Source organism: Panthera tigris, chromosome C2 (assembly GCF_018350195.1).
Source record: "Panthera tigris isolate Pti1 chromosome C2, P.tigris_Pti1_mat1.1, whole genome shotgun sequence".
NCBI lineage: Eukaryota > Metazoa > Chordata > Mammalia > Carnivora > Felidae > Panthera > Panthera tigris.
Genome location: NC_056668.1, coordinates 100,623,094 through 100,632,626, shown reverse-complemented (window position 1 = coordinate 100,632,626; position 9,533 = coordinate 100,623,094). Strand labels below are relative to the sequence as shown.

The 9,533-nt window shown below is 33.6% G+C and overlaps 1 long non-coding RNA gene across 3 annotated transcripts; it reads right to left on the bottom strand.

Annotated features, from left to right (window-relative positions):
- Nucleotides 1-811: 811 nt before the first annotated feature.
- LOC122230720 lies at nt 812-9,266 on the bottom strand. 3 transcript variants are annotated; one of them, XR_006207771.1, is made up of 4 exons: nt 9,219-9,266; nt 8,649-8,847; nt 2,488-2,634; nt 812-1,027 (listed from the first exon to the last, which is right to left on the bottom strand). It is a non-coding gene; the product is annotated as an uncharacterized LOC122230720 (long non-coding RNA). The 3 variants fall into 3 exon arrangements; XR_006207773.1 differs by lacking the exons at nt 812-1,027; nt 2,488-2,634 and adding exons at nt 4,508-4,541; nt 8,097-8,159; XR_006207772.1 differs by lacking the exons at nt 812-1,027; nt 2,488-2,634 and adding an exon at nt 4,503-4,541.
- Nucleotides 9,267-9,533: the final 267 nt, after the last annotated feature.

The window sequence follows — 9,533 nt, the reverse complement described above, 5'->3', positions numbered from 1 at the left end:
TTGCTCAGACCAAAATCTTCGAAGTCATCTTTGATATTCTTTTTTTAAATCTCATGCTTGGAATCCATCAACAAATCCTGTTACCTCTACTTTCAAAATGTGTTCAGAATCCATCTATTTCTGATATAGGTCAACTCCATGTCTATTAGTTTCTCTCTAGCCTCGATTATTGTAAAAGCTTCCTAAATGTTCTTGCTGCCGTTTATCTGCTATTTATGCTCACAGTCTATTCATGCTACAATATTCAGAGTGTTCCTTTGAAAAGAAGACAGGATTTGTCACTGATTTGATCAAATTCCACTCTTGACTTCTGTCTTTTTCCAGAATAAAACTGAAAGGCTTTATGTCGATCTAAGTGACTGACGTTAGCTGGGCTTCGCTACTTCTCTGACCTCTTCCTCTTTGTGCTTTTCCCACTCCATCTAGCTCCTCTTGTCTCATTTCCGTTTTTCCTCTTCATTTTGCCTTCTCAAATTCTTCATTGTTATTTACCAAAATAATGAAGAAAAACAGTGTATTTCACCACCTTGAATCTGCATTCTCAGGTTTTCACTTTTCCATTTAAATCAAAATATATCTATTGAAACCAATTCTGGTTTTTACTCATGTTAGGGAATGTCACCAAGAATATCATTAATCTTGACACCAGCACTGCAACTGTTAAGTATAAGTGCATATAAAAATTGCTATTTTTGGAACATGGCAAGAGTCAAATTGTGATCTATTTACTGAAAAATTACATGGCTTAATTCCTCTATTTTATTTGGATACATCACTTATGTATTTGACTATTTCTGTCATCACCCTAAAATAAATGTTACATGTCTTAAAAGTACACTTTTATAGTAACTTGATTTTCATGCCATTGGAAAACAAATTCATCATTCAATTGATGAAACAATCAGGATTGAAGACTTTGTTGACAGATTACAGCTGGCAACTTGTGCATGGCATTCTGTAGCTGTATATCTTTGTGCAGGCCATTTATATTTTGAGGCTGGCTTTCTTCATATGTATACTTCCAGTGCTGTTGAGAGAGTTCAATTAGGTTATGTATTTAAAATCTCTACCACAGAGCCTAGGGCTTTATAGGCAATCAACACATGACAATTAGCCCCTTTTTTTCCCTTTTTACAAATTTCTATCAAATGTCATGTTTTTAATTGCATTAATGTTGTTTTTGTGCCTCTAAAATTAAAATATTATATATTTTTAAGAAGCCTGTTATCAATGTTGTATTTTCTAACTATTGGTATAATACCATGCTTTTCACAATGACTAGAAAACTTTTAAAAAAATATTTATGGGAGCAGGTTTAATTATCTTTTGGTCTAAATAGGGAATGGAAGAAAACAATAATCTCTTTGCTTGTAGAAATATGACATAATCTTATGAAGGTTGATTGAAGCATTTGATTTAAGGAAATTACTTTCCCACATTAAGAAAGGTGTTTATATAACAAGTTGACTATTAACTATCAAGCATGGCAATTTCATCACTCCGCCAGCTGTTCACATTTAATATTTGCATAATAGAATGAATAGTTTCTATAGTTATTGGTCTAGATATTCATCTCTATTCCATGTGGACACACTTTTATCAAAATGATCACTTCTTTCATGAGCTTTCTGTTGGGTCTAATTTACTTTTCTTTTGTAGTTATATGATTATGAGGACATAAACTATTCCATATAAGGAAGTCTGCTGGGTATTATAAAAACATATCGAGTTTCATTCTATTGATACACAGAGTGAAGATTTGGTTCAAGATTTAATAAATATTCAGCATAGTACAAAACAGCTTGTGCTTTATGGTTTGAATATGGTGTTTATATTTCTAATAGCATGTTGGACATGCTAGCTCCTTTGAAATGTTGAAATAGCAATCAAATTACTTGTTTTCCCTGATGCATTATTCATCATTCATATTCTTATGTACTTACTTTTGATATGTATCTGTAAATTGTAATGAAAAACAATGTGTTATTATACTTACTCCTTCATATGACTTAGTTAAAATAAGTTGTGAGTATATGTGTGTATGTATGTATGTGTAAGTATGTATGTATGAAACATACATTCATGTGTGTGAAACAAAAGGGATTGAAAAGAATATGATTTTTTATTTCTCATTGTATGGTATAGTGGATGCTCAGAACAAATCTGCCAACTAAAATTTAATGCAGCATGTATCTAAAAACAAATTTTTAATCACTGATACACCCAGAAAATAAAAAGCCAAAATGAGATGAAAGTGGAAGGCTTGGGAATTAGTAAAATTCCCATTTTACCTATTTTACCCTGACTACGTAGATGAATCTTCATCTTACGGAATTAATAGATTCACAGGTGACATGTAATAATAAGTCTTGTATCTAGCCCAGGTAAGAAGGCTCATAGAACATCCCAGAATAAAGTAGAAACTCCAAAAAAGATATACCTTAATTTTACAGGTGAAAAGAAGGGATCAGCCAGCGACTTGCTTACCTTGGCCTTAGTACTGGCTTGAGGGGGATAAGTCTCCACTAAGAATCTATGATCATAAGCTGGCCTTCATACAAGGTGGTGGGATGGGGAATTCTCGCAGACAGTTTTGATTTACTATGATCTAGAGTAGTTTCTGTTTCCATTTGTCTGGCAGAGGCAAAGGTAAACACTTTTGAAGTGGTAAAATTTCAACTCAGCTGTAAACATTTCCATGAATTAATAACTCAATGAAAGGTCATAACAACACAAAGAAGGAAGCATCATGAGACTAAGCCAAAATAGACAATTGTGAGCAGAAAAAGAGCTAAAAATATTTACAATATTGGAACTAGGATACACAAAAGTGCTATATCATTTGTTACAAGAAAGAAATAACAAAACTGAATGTATGCGAAAAATAAAGTCGATAAAAATGACTAAGAAGTTTTTAAAGGTTAGAAATTTTAGAACATAAAAATTAAAAAAAATTAAAAATTTAGTGAATTAGTTAAACCACACATTACACCAAACTGAAGAGCAATTTTATATTAGATATGAATTAATTCACCAGAATTCAAATCAGATAAACAAAGACATAGGAAATGTGAAAGAGTAAGACATGTAGCAATCAGAATAAAAAGATACAACTTTCATTTTTTTTTTTAGATTTCAGAGGGATGTCATGGAAATTTATGAAAGAGAAAATAGTCTAAGCAACATTAATTGAGATTTCTTTCCAGAATTTCTGAAAAAATATCTCAGTTCTGAGAAGACAAAAAAAATGATAGACATGTAATAGTGAAAATGAATAACACAAAAACCAAAGAGAACCCCTTAAAAATGAAGACAAAAGGAAGAATAGACTATTTACAAATGATTCCAATTAGATTGATACCTAATTTCTCAATAATAACAATGAGAGGGGGAGGAACTTAGCATGTTTTCAAGACTGTGCTCTTACTTTTGATATTTTGTGAAATTGTCTTTTAAGAATATTGGTAAAATGGTTCCAGTAAAGACAGAGTAACCCGTATCTATAGTAATCCATCTTCTTGTAACAATTACATACTCTGGACAAAATATATAAGGCAATTATTTTCAAACAACCAAACATATGTTTGGTTTTCATTTAATTCTGTCAATAAGGTTACAGACCTTTATAGCACCACATAGATATGGCAGCGATACTAATGTTTGACACACTATACATCAGTAAAATTTACAGTATTATTTTCTATTCTGTAACAACAAAAATTATTTTTTCTATGTACCGTATGTTCTCAATAACTGAGGTAGTGAATAGAAGTCATTCTTTAGTAAATTTTAGATTCCCATCCTCTTTTTCGAAATTCTTATTCAGATATTATAGTGTAGGATTTTGCAGACAAGAGCTCCCAGGTGTGGTTATGTGACTTTGCTCATTTTTCCCAAAATGGATGACACGCTGTCCTTTATCAGTCTAATACTAGCAGTTTCACCACGGGAAGGTGTTAGATAACACTAACCAGGAAGATGTTAGAGAACAATAGACACCACGTTATCCAGTGATGTCCTGTCATAACTTAGATTTACCAGAGTCTTTCTATAAATTCACTACTATAGCCTGGCTTTCTAAATGCCCAATAACTGTCCTAATTGCCTTCCAGCAGCAAAAGTAAATCTTCCTTGCAGAATCCTCAACTTATCTCTATAAGTTTTCAAATAATATATCCAGCATTTAATAAAAAAAAAAATCCTTAGGATAATGGAAAACATGACCAAATTACCTAAATTGAAAGATGGGGGGAAGAAAGGACATTAATCCCATAAGTGATTCATATATTGCTGTTATTGAGAAATTGAAAACAACACAGAGAATTTTAAGAGAAGAATGTAGAATTTAAAAAATCAAATAGAGGGGCACCTGGGTGGCTCAGTCGGTTAAGCGTCCGACTTCAGCTCAGGTCACGATCTCGCGGTCCGTGAGTTCGAGCCCCGCGTTGGGCTCTGAGATGATGGCTCAGAGGCTGGAGCCTGCTTCCGATTCTGTGTCTCCTTCTCTCTCTGCCCCTCCCCCATTCATGCTCTGTCTCTCTCTGTCTCAAAAATAAATAAACATTAAAAAAAATTAAAAAAATCAAATAGAAATGTTAGAACTGAAAAATACAATAATAAATCGAGAATTCAAAAGATCAGTTAACAACACATTAGACATGGAAGGGGAGAAGATTAGTAAACTAAAATCACATCACTAGAATATATTATACAGAGGGAAGGAAACTGGGGGAAAGCAGCAGGTTACAGATAGGACACTTTCTACAATAGAATATTATTTCATCCTAAAATATCTCACATAATTTTATTGGAGATCCAGAAGAAAAGAAAATGCAAAAAGATACAAAAGCAATATATGAAGAGATAGTAGGTAAAAGTTTCCCAGATCAAATAAAACATCAAGCCACATATACAAGAAGCACAATTCAGGCAGTATAAATACAGAGAAAACAACATCTTAGAGATATCAGAGAACTACCAAGAGAACAAAGAAATGAGAAGGCAAAGGCAGGGACCGGAGAAGAAAACTCAAATACCTGGTGAGAATATAATTCAAATTGAAAGCATAATAAAGACATTTTAGGGCCAAAAAAATCTGAGAAAATAGCAAAATTACATGGTAAAAGCAGAAATGAATGAAATAGGGAGAAAGTACAATAAAGAGAATGAAGAAAATCAAGCTTGGTTCTTTGAAAATACTAAATAGGTCTTGATAAAGACCTAGCAGAACTGATTTAGACAAAGAGAGAGAGAGAGAGAGAGAGAGAGAGAGAGAGAGAGAGAGGAAATAGAGAAAACCCATATTGTCATATGTTTTTAAAGGATATCACTACAGGTCATACTAAAAATGAAGTTCTAAGAGGATATTTTGAAAAACTTTGTTGGCAATAATTTTTTTTAAAAAATAGATGAAATCAATAAATTCCCAGAAAAATTCCTAGATGTATATAGTTTGACAAAATTCAACATTTATTTATAATACAAAGTCTACATTGAGAATCAGCAAATTCTTTCTTGAGGGACAAGATACAGATATTTTTGTTTTGTAGGACACACAGTTTCAGTCACAACTACTCAGTACTGAGACTGTAGAATAAACTAGCTCAGAAAATAGGCAAATAGTCACTGTTATGTTTCAGCACAGCTTTAATTATGAAAACTGGCCATAGTTCACTGCTCCTGCCCTAAATAATTAAGAATTGTAGAGAATTATGTTAATCAGATAAATGGTACCTGTTAAAATCTTAGAACAAACATTATATTCAATCATGAGTTATTGAAAGGTTTCCTCCTTGAGATAATAAAACAGACAAGGAGACTCACTTTCACCGCCCCCCCCCCCATGTATCCTATACAGGAGGCTTACAACATGTACAGTTATAGTAGCTACTAGACACATATTGTGATACCTAGTTAAATTAATTTAAAACAGAGTAAATACAAATAATAAAATTGCTGCCTTTATTACCAGTTACAGCTAAATTGGAGGATGTAGCTTAGTATAAGAGCCAAATGGTCCTACTAACCAAATGCTAGATTTAGACAGATGTACGCAGTCCGTCTCATGCAGAGCTGATCAGAGCCTTTACACACTTTACAACATAGAAAAGATTAAGGAAAAAAAAAAAAAAAACTTGTTCTTTGTAGACAGGTATGTACCTAAGAAACTAAACTAGGTGCACTCATTATTATAATATGCTTGCAAAAAAGATAATTTATTCTATCCCTATCTTATTCAATTTGGGCTACTGTAACAAAATACCACATACTGGGTATTTTGTATATAAACAGAAATTTCTTCTCACTTTTCTGGAAGTTAGAAGTCTAAGATCAGGGTGTCAGTATGACTAGGTTCTTCTGGTGAAGGCCCTCTTCTGGTTTCCAGACTGAACTTTTTGCTGTGTCCTCACATGGTGAAAAGGACTAGAGAGTTCTCTGCTTGCTTATTTATTATTTATTTATTTATTTATTTATTTATTTATTTATATTTTTATTATTTATTTTTATTTTTTAATATAGTTTATTGTCAATTAGCTAACATAGTGTATACAGTGAGCTCTTGGTTTTGGAGGTAGAGTCCCGTGACTCATTGCTTACATACAACACCCAGTGCTCGTCCCAAGTGTCCTCCTCAATGCCTATCATCTATTTTCCCCTCTCCACCCCATCATCAACCCTCAGTTTGTTCTCTGTATTTAAGAGTCTCTGATAGTTTGCTTCCCTCTCTGTTTGAAACTATCTTTTCCCCTTCCATCCCCCATGGTTTATATATACAATGTAATACTACTTGGCAAAAACAAAGAATGAAATCCTGTCATTTGCAACAAAGTGGATGGAACTGGAGAGTATTATGCTAAGGGAAACAAGTCAGTCAGAGAAAGACAGATATGATATGTTTTCACTCGTATGGGTAACTTGAAAAACAACAGAAGACCATCTGGCTTTTTTATAAGGGCCATTTATGACAGCTCCATCCTAATGACCTAATCACCTTCAAAAGCCCCACCTCCTGGGACGCCTAAGTGGCTCTGTCTGTTAAGCTTCCAACTTTGGCTTAGATCATGATCTCAGGGCTCATGGGTTCAAGCCCTGCATTGGGCTCTGTGCTGACAGCTCAGAGCCTGGTTCCAACGTGCTTCAGATTGCGTGTCTCCCTCTCTCTCTGCCCCTCCCTCACTCTGTGTTTCTCACGCTCTAAGATGAATAAACACACACACACACACACACACACACACACACACAAGCCCCACCTCCTGATATCATCTGTAAAGCTACAGTAACCAAGACATTGGTATTATCAAAAGGATAGAGAGATATATTAATGAAACAGAATAGGGCCCAGAAATAAACCCACATAAACATAATTCATGATCTTTGACAAAGGAGTGAAGGAACAGAGGTAGTCTTTTCAATACATTGTGTTAGAATAGGACATACATGCAAAAAGGTAAATCTAGATACAACCTTACACCATCTACAAAAATTATCTCTAAGTGTATTATAAACCTGAGTAAAAAACACAGAACTATAAAACTCCTAGAAGACAACATAGAACAAAATCTAGATGATCTTGGGCATGCCGATGCCTTTTTAGATACAATATCAAAGGCATGATCTGCAAAAGAAAGAATTGATAAACTGGACTTCTTTAAAATTAAAAACTTCTGCCCTGCAAAAGACCGTGTCAAGAAACAAGCCACAGACTAGGAGAAATATTTGCAAAACACGTATGTGATAAAGAACTATTATCCAAAATATGCAAAAATGATTAAAACTCCGGTGCCTGGGTGGTTCAGTCAGTTAAGTAGTTAAACGTCTGACTCTTGATATCGGCTCTGGTCATGATCTCCTGGTCATGAGAGCGAGCCCCACATTGAACCTCTGCTTCACGCTGAGTGCGGCCTGCTTGGGATTCTCTCTTTCCCTCTCTCCCTGTCCCTCCCCAGCTCATGCTCTCTCTCTCTCTCTCTCTCTCTCTCTCTCTCTCAAAATAAATACATAAACTTGTAAAAAAAAAAAAACTATTAAAACTCAATGTTAAGAAAATAAACAACTACATTTAAAAAATGGACAAGAGACCTGACCAGAAAACTCACCAGTGAAAATATACAGTTGACAAATAAATGTATGAAAAGATCTTCATCATGTATATTAGGGATCTGCAAATTAAAACAATGAGCACAGAACCATCATCAAAAATATTTTCTAAAAAAACATTTTAATGAAAGAAATATCTCCCCTGTCTTCTTTCCTTCTGCAGATTAAATGTTCCTTTAACATATGTGTGTAGCATTTCTATATACATGTTTATAGAATTTCAGTATATATCAAACCACATATATGAAATTCATATATTTTATTTTATCAGTTTGACAACTAGATAAAATAAATTAAAAGACTGAATGATGTATAGATTGACATATAGTTTATGAAAGAAACTATCTTCCTTTTACATATGTTGGAAGTATAATTCCAATAAATTATATTTATTCAAAGGAAATAGTTATCTATTTACATATTACACAGATAGTGAAAACACTCTAGTTTCATATTGTGCAGAAGAAAATCAACTACTTTTGGTTTCTTAGCTCAAGAATATTTAAATAAACCTGAAATGATGTACCAGTTCATCATGCTTATGCATTTACCATTATCTTCTTTTTGAGAAAACTAAGCCTCCTGCAAAAGACAGTTTGACTTTAGGTAGCTGTGTTTTTTAGTTCTTTTTGCCACTAAAACTTTTCCTTCTACGCCATATTGCCTGAGGGAAACAATAAATATTTGAGAGACATATGGTGTTCATCAGGTGAGGCACTTCATCCATTTAGTCTGTTATATTCCAAGTACCTAGCACGCAGAAAACATATAGTAGATGTTCAATAGTCATAGTTCTTTCTGTCACATAATAAGTTGCAATTAATGAAGTATGCGCTTTTCTATTGAAGATTTTTTCTTTTTAGTATGTTCTAAATCTAGTTTTTAAAATACAAATGTTAATACTTCTAAAAAATCATGACTCAGTGAAAAAGTTGGCTAAAAATGTCAGACACAGGTTCCAATTCTGTTTGCCATGTATTAGTTGTGATACCTTGGGCAAGTTATAGAACTTCATTAGACTTCCCGTAAAAATAACTTTAAATTGATAATAACTGTATTAATTTCCCATTGCTGCTCTAACCAATTACCATAAATTTTATTAGATTAAGACACAGACTTACCATCTTACATTTTTGGAGGCCAGAAGTCAAACTTGAAGTGTTGGCAGCATTCTTCTAGAGATTCTGTGGGAGAATTCACTTCAGCTTCTAGAAGCCACTTGCATTCCTTGTCTTATGGCCCCTTCCTCCATCTTAAAATCTCCTTCTGCTCATCATCATGTCTCTTTGTCTGACTCTCACTCTCTTGCCCTTCTCATAAATAACCTTGTGACTACATTTGTACCACCTAAATAATCTCCCCATCACAAAATCCTTAACTTAATTACATCTGCAAAATCCTTTCTGCCATGTAAAGTAATAGAATCACAGGTTCTG